Below are 12,457 nucleotides of genomic sequence, written 5' to 3'. Positions count from 1 at the left end.
CCGGTTGCTATGCATTTATTACAGCGACGTCACAGCCGGCGCTGATTGGTCGAACTGGACGAGCTGTTCCTGTCTCCGCGATGATTGGTCAAGCTGTGGATAAGCAGGTTCTAGGCTCCTCCCTCTACTGGTGCTGGTGCGCTGATGAAGGTTTTTGATTCAAAACAAGAGTGCAGGTCTGCAGTCTGCTCCTCATGGGGTGCAGTGTAGGATTTCCATCACTCCACCACCACCACCACACCACCACCATCATCACTCACAGCACAGAATACAAAGAATTCTTACAATGCCAGTTTTCCCCAAATGTCTCAATGTGTGCAAAAATTAGGTAGAAATGAGGTGGAAATGTGAATGGGTATTTCCTAGCTAGAAATATATTGGATCATCAATAAATTAATTTAAGTCAAGACTTTACAGGTACAATTTTGGCCAATAATTTTAGAAATAAAAATATCAAAACTCATCAGAAAGGAATTCATTTCACTGTTTTTGTCTACTTGTTACCTTTTGGCACAGTCATGTCATAGATGGATAGATAGATAGATAGATAGATAGATAGATAGACGCAATTTTATTGGCATTGCACAGTAAAGGTACTCAGCAACAAAATGCACTTTAGCATCTACCAGAAGTGCAAACAGTAGCATTGTGCAAATGAATGAAGTGCAGGTTGAACATGTATCTATATACATACAGTAAATACATAAATAACAAGGATATGGGCAGTAGCTATTGAGTAGATAACAGTATGAATGGTAAATTACACTATGTTATAATAGAAAAACTTTAATAGGTATAAAAAATATAATATATGCAAGTATTAGTCATAAATATATGTGAGAGATATATACATTGTATATACAACAGTACATAAATTGGAACAGGTGGAGCAACACTTCCTAACATGGAACAGTGCCATTAAATTTGTGTTAATTTGCGTGACAATGGCAATTGTCAAGAAGTCCATAGACTTCTCGACAATTGCCATTGTTCCTGCGGTGACACGGGGCTCATTTCTAATAAGGTTTGGCTGCAAATTAATATCCCCAATTTACGTTTCTTAAGATCTATTTTGTGGCCACAAAGTACTTAGCTACTGGCAACTACCTTATTTTTAAATGAGTGAGACACAGAGAAATCAATAGAGTTAGACCATTGTGGCCACAGAGACTTAAGCATGGAGATGACTGATAATATTACACTTTACTTCAGTCTTGGAATGATGCATAATGACATACCGTAGTCACTGGGATTGCGATATGGATACCATTAGCCCACATGATCTTATGCGGATTCTCAAACCAAATAGACTTTTTTTTGTCACTTTCTTCCAAATAATTACCTGGAGGCCATGTGTTAAGTTCCACCACATAATAAGTGGCGTGCTTAAGTTACACTTTTCAAACCCACAACTTTGGTATCTCATGACTACAATATAATGACTGATGGCCATGAGATACTTAGTTTGTGGCTCCAAAATAAGAACTTGTGGTGTGAATAAATTAAGTTGTGGTCATGCCTTTTTTTCTTTTCTTTTCTTGCTTTCTTCTTCTTCTTCTTCTTTTTTTTTTTTTTTTTTTTTTTAAGTAACTATGCTGTCAACTCAGCTGCTCTGTATAAATGTGATTTTTGGAATGTTGTCCTACAAGGCCTGAATAATATGTAGTTTTGGGGTGTGTTGGACCACTCCTTAAGAAGAAATTCTTCCTGTTCTTTGAGAGATGAATGAGATGGATATCTACTTCTGAGTCTACACAGTCTGAGTTCCAGCACTTTCCCCAATGATGTTTAAATCTGGTGATTGCCATAGAAGGCTGTGGACTTCATCCTGGCGTACACTCCTGGGCAAAAAAAAAAAAAAAAAGGGCCAAGCCCAAAATGGCAAAATATTAAGCTTTTAATGGTCTTAACAACAAATCATTATTCAGGAAATTAGCAAGAATTAAACAAATAGATAAAGGAACTTGGTATGGGATAGTTTTTCCCTTTGATTTCTTTGAACGTTTAAGCCTTGTGGCCTAATGTGGGCTGCATCTGGTGTGGCAGATAACCAAATAATGACTGGAAAAAAAAAACATCCCAGAAGATATTTTTGGAAAATCTGGTACACCCAGACATGTGTTAGTTTGAATTTTACATCAAACATTTTAATCATTACCTTTTATCTTTGCATACAAGAAGACTAGTGAATTGAATTTGCCTGTTTCATGCTTTTCCCCAAACAGTTCACTGCAGCAAAAGTAAACCAGCAAATGGTGGCACAGGAAGTCTCAGGAGTTCATTTGTTTAATTTTTGCAAATTTCCTGACCAAAGATTTGTTGTTAAGACCATTAAAAGCTTAATATTTGCCATTTAAGGCTTGGCCTATTTTTTTATTTTTATTTTTTTTGCCCAGGAGTGTATATCAAAACACTCATTAATAATTAATATTAATGAGTATGGGAACATCATCAGGAAAAATGATGCACCTAGTCCTTAAAAAAATTCCTCATATTTGTCACCTGTTATACAACTATGCAAAGCAGTCATTGGACCAAATGATTTCCACAAGATAGATTATGGATCCCTTACCAGCAGGCATTGTGGGTTAAAGGTATGCTTTGGCTTCCTCTAAACATAAATCTGCCCAGATGTAGGAAATATGATTAAAGTTAATATATCAGTCCAAGTTATTTTCACATTGTTTAGGGATCTAGGTTTTATGCACCTTACACCTCTTAGTACAGTTTGTCAAGCTGGACGGGTTGTTCCTGTCTCAGCAATAATTGGTCAAGCTGTGGATAAGCATGTCCTAGGCTCCTCCCTCTGCTGGTGTTGGTGCGCTGATGGGCCTTTTGATTCAAAACTAGCGTGCAGGTCTACAGTCTGCACCTCATGGGCTGTAATGTAGGAATCCTCATGTGTTATGAGCTCAGAATACATAGAATTTTACAATGCCAATTTTCCCAAATGTCTAAATGTGTGCAAGAAATGAAGTGGAAATGTCAAAGTGCATTTCCTAATTATAAGTATATTTGATCACCAAAAAATTAATTTAAGACTCTACAGGTACAGTTGCATATATAACAAGTCTGTAGCAATAAAAATAGCAAAACTCGGTAGAAAAAAAAAGTTTTTGTCCACTCATTAACAGTGACAGTTTTTGTCGAGTCTTAAGAATGCTCATTTGTGGTTATTTTTTGTGGCTGTACTTTTGAGATAGTTAGCAACAATCCTCTAAACTGTCTCTCTAATCTTGTCAGTGAACTTCATCTTACAACCATTGTTCCTCTTTGCTGACACTGTTAGGTCCATTTTTGACAGACACTGCCATCACTTTGTGTTCCTCTTGACACATTAAAGGTGCATTAGTTAAGATTTGTGGAAAAAGGTCTCTAATGGTTAAATAGGTGGAGCTGAATAAGATTCGAATGATTTTTTTTTACTCATTGAGTCCGCTACGTATTACGTATGCTACGTTTTTCAGCTACGTAATACACTTGTTCTGAGACAATGGCTTAAACAATTTTTTTTAATCATTTCTACATAATTTGTCACAATTTTTGTATTAGTAAGCAATGAAAAATATTGACTATTGCACCTTTAAATTGCACCTTTAACAGTTTTGTGACTCATGAACCTGCAATTCTAGCACCAACTCTTTGGCCTCTTTGGAAATCTGTTAGGCCCATGTTGCACATGTTGCTTATAACATCTCTCATATCAAAGCTCTAACTGTCAGATTTCTTTTATAGCTGATACATATTGTTAGTTTGCCATTAAAAAAAAAAACAAAATAAAAGCATCATACACTGAAGTTCAGTCTTTGATTCAAATTTGTATGATCATCCCCACTAATGTCTTTGGGTACTGTTTTAGCATGTCCTTATCACAGATTAAAAAAAAAAACAGCTTTTCCTTAAATAGTAGTGATTTATAAAGCTGTTCAATTAACTGAATGATCAAGATGCAGCACTGAAACACAGGACAGATGTAATTATTACTTACACACACATAAGTAACACGTTAAATAACTTGCACTTTACATATTCATGAAAACTTTTTACTAAGCTTGTAATGTAAGACATATAACAGCTTATGAGGTTACATGTGGTTGTTTACATTTATTTACTTTTTTTTTTTTTACATTCAGGATCATCACGATGAGTACCAACTCATCCTTCAAACCTTTATCCAGAGGTCTGTCTCTCTCTGTGGGCTAAGAACTTGTGCGACAATTATACAGACTATATCACATTAAAATTTTGTGATCTGATACTTGTCTTAGATCTGAAACTAATACTAAATTGTTGCTGAATTTGTTTTGGGCATTGCTGAATTTGTCTTAGTGTACTGGTGCATAGTATAACAGTAAAAATACAAGAAATAAAAAGAATATCAATTAGGTAAACAACTATGAGCATAAATATAGAGATATAAAAATTTAGGAAAATAAAATAAAAATAGAGACATTTTTAGAGACATAATTATTAAATAGAGACATAATTACTAAAAGTCAAATAGAGACATAATTATTAAAAGTATTAAGCTTTTACTTCGTTCTAGACTACTGTGCCCAGCTATAGTTCCTAGTTAAAGCTTGATAAACTTACTGCTACAACCACAGTCATATTCTGAAGTATATATAGGCTACATATACAGTATATACAATACTGAAATGTATTCAGAAAGCTTGAGATATTACAGTGTGTGTGGAACTTTCAACATGATTTGTTGCACTGTTTTGTGTTTTGTCTTTTGGTCTTAAATTTACAAAGACCAGGAGTGTTGCAGTGTGATGTTGATCAACCCAAAGATGCTGCAATGAGATGTTCTAATAGCAGTTGCAGATTTAATAAAACAACAAAGTAATATCCTCTGGCTCTCTGAATAGTCTTAGAAGTCTTAAAGGGCTTCTGAACTCAGCAGCTCTTAGGGAGGAGTATGAGTTAATCCTAGGCGTAAGTCTTAAACATGAAGTACAACAGGAGCCAGAGATGTGTTGTTTTCCAACAAGTTGTCTCTCTGAGTCTGCTCTTTTAGGTGAACGTTGAGAACCGTATGTGTTTTTGTCTTTCTTTCTTTCTTTCTTTCTTTCTTTCAACTATGCAGTGTATTTTAATTACAGTGCTTCAGCTGAAAGCTATTTGCAGCATCTGACCTGTTCATTCTGCTGTTCAAGTGCATTAGGGGAGGCAGTGAGTTATTAGGATAAATGGAAATGAATCGTTTTAATGAAGCCCAGACAGCATACACAATAACAGGAATGCTGATTTTACAATTATTTAAACTGATTTTATAAAAAGCAACACATAGGAATGTTAACTTGCTATTTAGAAGGTAGACTAGGATTTTATGAAATAATTACCATCATAAAGAACAACAATTACTGATAACAATCACACGCATATCACAAACTTTGCCCTGTGTATGGGAAAAAATGGCAATGAGCCATTTGGGAGCTGAAAGAATCGGCTCTAATTGGTGAGCTGAGCCAAATGATCTGACTGAAATTTCCATCACCAGTAAGCGCAAACAGAAGTGCACAAAAAATGCGCTGTGATGGGTTGGCACCTTGTCCAGGGTATCCCCTACCTTGTGCCCCAAGTCCCCTGGGATAGGCTCCAGGTTCCCCGCAACCATGCGTAGGATAAGCGATACAGGGACTGAATGAATTATAATAAGAATTAAAGATGCAATCAGCATTTTCGGGGGCCAAGCACCCAGACTCGGTGAGCCACACATTCACAGCCACGCTACAATTGTTGCCTAAGCAATCACAGGAAAGCAGAGCCATAACTTTTGGGAAAGGGATTCAAGAGTGATTTGTAATTTCAGTCATGATGTTTATGTTTTGACCACGGACAGGAGTGGAATTCTCTGACTGTAGGAGGAAAGGTCTAGATGAACAAATGTGCAGCAGGGTGGTGTTGGTGCAGCATTGTGTAGACAGGTGTGAAGATGATGTGAGCCAAATTTGGTGACGATTGGACAAACTTTGGAGGAGGAGTAGCAAAGATGGCAGTTAGCCATAAGCATTTTTTAGCCTCCCACTTTGTTGCATAGCCTCAGGTCATGGTCCTGAAGATGCCTACCAAGTTATTGAATAACATTAGGGGGCCAAGAACCAAAGGTTTTTATTAAAAATAATAATTGCAAAATCAAATATAGGCTATTTGTGTGGAGTCAAAAACAACAACAACTTGACAATTAATAAGCTATGGTGTCAGTGATAACAGATTTAACGTCATTTCCTGTTTTTGTGATTTAGTCTTTTCATGACAGGTAGGCCTAAAAGTTCTTTGTTCAAACCCTGGACCCAAATATAAACCCTATAGCTGAAATGGAAGAAAGAAAGGACAGTATACAGGTGTACAGTAGACGGCTCATGAGAGTAGAAGAGCTAAAGCAGTGATACTGTATATTATTATGAGGTTATGGTGTGAGTAAATACCGAGTAATCCGTGCAAATAATAAAACGCCACATTGTCGAGCCTCAGCTAACATTACTGTGTTGTTTCTTATAGTGTTACTGGGGACATTTAACTTCTGACGAATTCTAATCTTGCATAAATGATAGCTTGTTTATTAGCAACACATCCTCTGAGAGAGAGTGCTCATCTTTTCTGTCTCACTGCTGCCACCTTTCGGCGCCAGTGTGAGACACCTCTAAAGCACTCCCCAATATTTTTATACGCATTTATGAGTATAAATAATATTTGTATCTTGCTCCTATTCTTAGGCTTAAATATAGTACTAAATTTCCTAATTTTTTTTTACACTTAAGACCAAAATTTTACTCTGGCCGGCTTTATTCATACTTCCCCAAAAGCTGAGGGCACACACAAAAGAGAGAGAGAGAGAGAGAGAGAGAGAGAGAGAGAGAGACATCGCGATATCTTGTCGCTTCCGTTAAACGGTTTCTGATTGGTTGCCAGCTTTTTGTTGTAAAATGGCGCCTTAGGGCGCCTTAGTGAGTCAGATAAAGAAAAAAAAAAAAACATTGTTGACAGCCCAAACAAAGCAAAACAGACTGAGAAGTGGACTTGACATTCATTTACTTTCTCTTCTTCTAATGTAGCTAGTGCGAAACTGTTCTTATAAAGAGCCAGGAGAGGCAAGGACAGGTAAATTAGGTAACGAGCTGGCTAACAAGAAGCACGTAAGTAGTAGCTGGTTGGCTTTATGCGATTTGACGCCTTACTCCTTTATAAGTGCGCTAAGTATGGCATGAATAAATGGCTTTTACACCCTATCTAGTGCACTTAAGGCCTAAAGGGGACACGTTTGGAATTCAGCTACTACCAGCTCATCTTATTCAAAAGTGTAAATGTACAATGGATGTTAAGCTCAGCTCCTAAGACATTTAAGACATTAATCTTATGTCCTACTCGCTGTGCCTTATACCAAAGTGCATTATGGGAATTCTGAATTCTGTACCTTCTGGGGGACATAATATGCATTTCATGAATGCACTGGACATTCACTGCTATCCTTTAAAAAAAAAAAAAAAAAAAAAAAAAAAAAAATATATATATATATATATATATATATATATATAAATAAATGGTGAAACAATGCACCTAGTCCTGAGCCAAATCTAGACTTCTGATTGGATCTGATCTGGTTCAAGACAGATCATTCCTTGGCTACACACTCATCCTGATTGTGTATTTCAGGTTTTGATGCTGTTGATGCTGGAGTGTTTGATAACTCCATGGAGGGCTCTGTGCCGTTTGAGGAGCTGGTGAAGGTGAAAGCACGCAGCATCCCACCGCATCGCATGAAAGAGTTCCTGGAGTCACTAGCTAGCAAAGGGCCTGAGGCATTGCAGGAGTTCAGCCAGCAGGATGACAACAGCAGTACTTCTCAACAAGAGACAAACTGCATCCACATGGACAGCGCCGAAGTGGCTGGCTCGCTCCTGGAGCTGGCCTGTCCAGTAAGAGAGAACAAAAGATGGAAAGAATCAATGAATACTTCATGTATTATCCAAGGGTTTGTGAAAACACCACACTTGAGGCAATTTGTCCGTTGATGTTGGATGACAAAGAGAATATCTCTGATGTTAAAGCTACAGTGTCTAGGAGTATTTTGTTAAAAAATAACAAGAAGATGATCAAATTAAATGACAAAAAGTATTGTATAATCCAATGCTCCTGAGCTGCTTTGACTTTCCCTGACAATCCTGCAACAGTAATTCCCAGGTAGTGCTGTGTCAGATATGTCTGCTGAGAATTGTGGGGAAAGTTGTACAACTCAGACATATCAAACATCATCATTTATATATATATATATATATATATATATATATATATATATATATATATATATATATATATATATATATATATATATATATATATATATGTGTGTGTGTGTGTGTGTGTGTGTGTGTGTGTGTGTGTGTGTATATATTTCGGTTAAAGTGGTTCCTAGCTGCGAAAAAGTTTGAGAATCCCTTTTTTAGCAGATCAGAGGTTGGAAAGATGTTGGTTGGAGCAGTAATAGCAGATGCTTTGTGTGTTTGTAGGACGGAAGCCACTACGGTTTCAAGAGGACGTGTTATGCACTTCCATAACAGAATTGTGTTTAGGCTTATCTCTGATGACAGAGGAGGCCAAGGGCTCACAGGGCAAAACTTTAGAAGCTGACATGCTCTATTACATTCTCCTATGTATACAAAAGGTACATGCAATTGTTCATCCTTACTCATATGTTATGTGCCTTTGTAATATCTTCTTTGTGAACTTCTGTTTTCTTTTCTTTTTCTCTGCAGTATATGCATGACAATGACAGAGTTGATAATATATTCAGTGATCAGTATTATCAGCGATTCCAACAATCATTACATAAGATACTAGACACATCGAAGCCCAGCGTCCATTCATTAGGTAGCAAAACACACTAATTTATACACAACTGATACTGCATTCACTGCATGTTTTTGTGTTTCTCCAGGTTATGTCATTCCTAGCCATGTGACTGAGGCAATGCTGTGGGAATGCAAACAACTGGGAGCCCATTCACCTTCCACACTCCTCACCACTTTAATGTTTTTCAACACAAAGTAAGACACACTTACACACCATAGCAGCACAATTAATCATACTTTAACCCTGATCATGATATTTGGCTTCCTCAGATAAAAAATATAACCCACTGCACTATTGGTAGATTTTCTTTAATTTGGCTCATTGGCTAAGTGTTAGATATCGTCTTTGATTGACCCTGTATTTTAAATCACAAGCTCAAAACAAATCAAGACCTGCCAAACTTTACTCATTTTGTATAGAAGCTCCTCATTTTAACGTCACATAAAAATGTGCCAACTATTTGTTCACTCAACCCCCCCATCCCCCCAATAAATACTGTATATGAGCCAGTGGACATGAATTTGGAATAACTGACGGTTGTGTGTTTTGTGCTTTGAACTCTCTGATATTAACTGACCACCTGGAAGCTCCTCCCCTTCGCCCCCCTCACATTAGTAATGTTTCGGCCGGTACTCTCCTCTTGTCTCGATTTTCGCACTTGAAAAATGTGACCTCGCTTTCTGCCAAGGTAAATGATTTCATTAATTTGAAATAAAGTCTATCAATGTATGTTTAACTTAGCTGACATTAGACACATACATATTATTAACTATATTTATTTACTGATAATTCTTGGCCAAATAATTTATAAAAATAATTTGACCAAGAAAAGAAAAGATTTACTGTAAAACGCTGTATACACACACTCCAGTTTCTACCTTAGACACGTGATTTGTGAAAGGACCCTACTGAAAATGTTGACAAGAAATTTGAAAAACAAAGGCAGTTTTATTTGGGTAAACAGGCTTCATTTGGGTACTAAAGATTATTTATGGTAGGCTAAAACTGTAATAAACCTGATTTGTATTCTCTTGTGGCATAATTATACAATTATTTATTTTCAGTATAATAGTGTTTGTACTTAGCATTTGAAAGCTACACTCCCTTAATCTCAGTCTTTTGATTTGCTGATTATAATACATAGACATACAGTGTACAACATATAGACCATTTGGATATAAATATTGTTTTATTTATGATTTTAATGCTGCCCAAGCAACTATGATTATTGTGCAGCCATACACAAAATTGTATGTCCTCACAGTCAACCTACAATGCTAATGTTTGTGCATGCAGTTACATATAAGTATTGAAGTAGTTTTTGCAGTTCTAATATCTATTCTTTTCTCTCTCACTCTTGATGTTCACGTAGATATTTTAATTTAAAAAGAGTGGATCAACACCTGAAGGTGGCCTTCGCAAAAGTCTTAAGAATCCGTCCAACCTCAAAGACAAGGTCACAGGCATTCGCTATGTCAAAGGACTCGCACAACACCAGGTTGGCCAGAAAGGTGGGGACTGTCTGTCTGGGAATAGATGGGAATAGTACTGGGAATAGATGAGGTGCATTGTGGTGCTCGAGATTATACCACAAGGTGTGTATGTGTTTGTTTATTCACAGTGACAGATGACATGTATGCTGAGCAACCAGAGCAGCCGGAGAACCCTTTACGCTGCCCTATTAAACTTTGTGACTTCAATCTCTTAAAATGGTTAGTACATTCTTCTGGTTAGAAGAATAATGAAATAGAAATTCTTGTTTTTAAAGATTCTTCCATTACCCTCATTTGATCACTGTTGCACAGTGCATAGCCCACTGACACACATCATCTCTTCTAAGATTCATTTTACAATATCCAGTGTATATTACTTTTATCTTGAGTATTAGAAATATAAGTAATATGTATGGAAAGTTTTTTGCTCTGTTTGGGGAATCTTCCTGATGGAGGATGAACCATTCCTGATGGTAACTTTACCTTTCTGTTTTATATTTACAGACAAGTCATAAGACATTTATTACACACTTTGATTTTATTGAATTTGTTAATCTCTGTAATATATAAATGTAATTCAGATTTTTAAAAACATAAATTGTCTTTTTTTTTGGGTGGTCCATGTGGCTTAGAATGTATTTTTAGTAATATTCTTTCTATTCCTTCTTTCTCAGTCCTCAAAGTGATAAATGTCGGAATGATGCCTTCTACATGACCCCTGAGTCGGTGGTTGCCCCGACGGCCCCATTTGGTACTTGACACAGCCTGTTATGCATCAGTAGCTAGAAATCATGCTCTAACGCATCCTCATTGTGCACGAAATACAGGAGATTTTAGCCAGCAAAGCCTAATCTCTGCAGGAAGAGTGGCCTGTTTGTCTTCACATCAGCTATGTAGTAGCAAGAATTAGAAAGAACACAAACACACACACACACTCTCTCTCTCTTGCTTTATGTCTCACTCTCTCTTCTATAACTGAAGCACTTCTACCTCTGCTGCTCTCATGGGGTGTTTATTGCAGCCTTCTACCACATATCTTGTATGTCTCTTTAGTTAAATGCTTTGATCTGTGTCAGACTGTTATTTGATGCAGTGCTGCAATGACTGATTTTATCGTCCCTCTTTTTCCGTGTTTGTTTTTATTATCATGTCATCATTTTCTTCTTCTGTCTCTTCTTACTGTTTACTGTGTTGCCTAAGGCTCAGATGTATGTTTCCTTTTCAGGTCCTTGTTACATAGTATACATAAACAATCTTCATATCAGTAACACAGAATGTATTTCAGTAAACGTGACCAAATCCACTAATAAAAATAGTGAAAATAGAATCTCTGCATATTTGAGCATAACTCAGGTCAATACAGGTTTAAAAAAAAGATTCTGATTCGAGCATTTCAGTGCACTGAGAGCACGTACACAAAATTGTAAGAAAACATCTCATACTGGTTAAAAAAGATAAAATTGAATGAAAATGGAACTATAATCTTTATTCTGTGAATAACAGCAATAAACAAGTGATAACAAAAATCCTTCAAAACAGTCCTTCAGTAAAGCGTTATCACGTTAGTCATGGAAAAATTCCTAGGAGCAGGTGTGGAAAACAAAAAAACTGAAAAAGTAAAAACTGTGACTATATATATTTACATTTTTGTACTTACATTTAGTGACTCCCACAAAGCTCCATAAAAGGCAAAGCTCACAGAGAAGTGAAAATACTTTTAAAGCATGTCTGCTACCAAAGAAACACTTCCTCCTTTTGTAATGTGTCTAGTCCTAATTAAGGATTTATTTTGGATTTGCTTTCTTTTAAGTCATTAATGATGAGTTCATAATGTTTTTAATATTATTTTTAATATAATTTATATTGTTCATTTTTTTTAATTTCATTACATTTGTGCGTACATATAGGATACAAATGTTTTTGAGTTGGATTATCACATTTCTTGTGTAAAAAAAACCTGTGAATGATTTATGAATAAAATAGTTCATATCCAATATCCAACTTGATAAATGAGGCCCAATGTATGTGAAGTTTGTAATGAATGCTTTTAAGTGTTGATAAAGCTCAAAAGTAATTTCCAATGTTTGGTATATGTACAATTTTATATA

The 12,457-nt window shown here is 36.2% G+C and overlaps 1 pseudogene; it reads left to right on the top strand.

Moving 5' to 3' along the window:
- The first annotated feature begins 8,308 nt into the window (after positions 1-8,308).
- On the top strand, positions 8,309-12,439 carry LOC113533436 (transcriptional regulator QRICH1-like; annotated as a pseudogene).
- The last annotated feature ends 18 nt before the right edge of the window (positions 12,440-12,457 follow it).

Source organism: Pangasianodon hypophthalmus, chromosome 8 (genome assembly GCF_027358585.1).
Source record: "Pangasianodon hypophthalmus isolate fPanHyp1 chromosome 8, fPanHyp1.pri, whole genome shotgun sequence".
Lineage (NCBI taxonomy): Eukaryota > Metazoa > Chordata > Actinopteri > Siluriformes > Pangasiidae > Pangasianodon > Pangasianodon hypophthalmus.
This window is presented reverse-complemented; position numbering and strand designations above follow the sequence as displayed.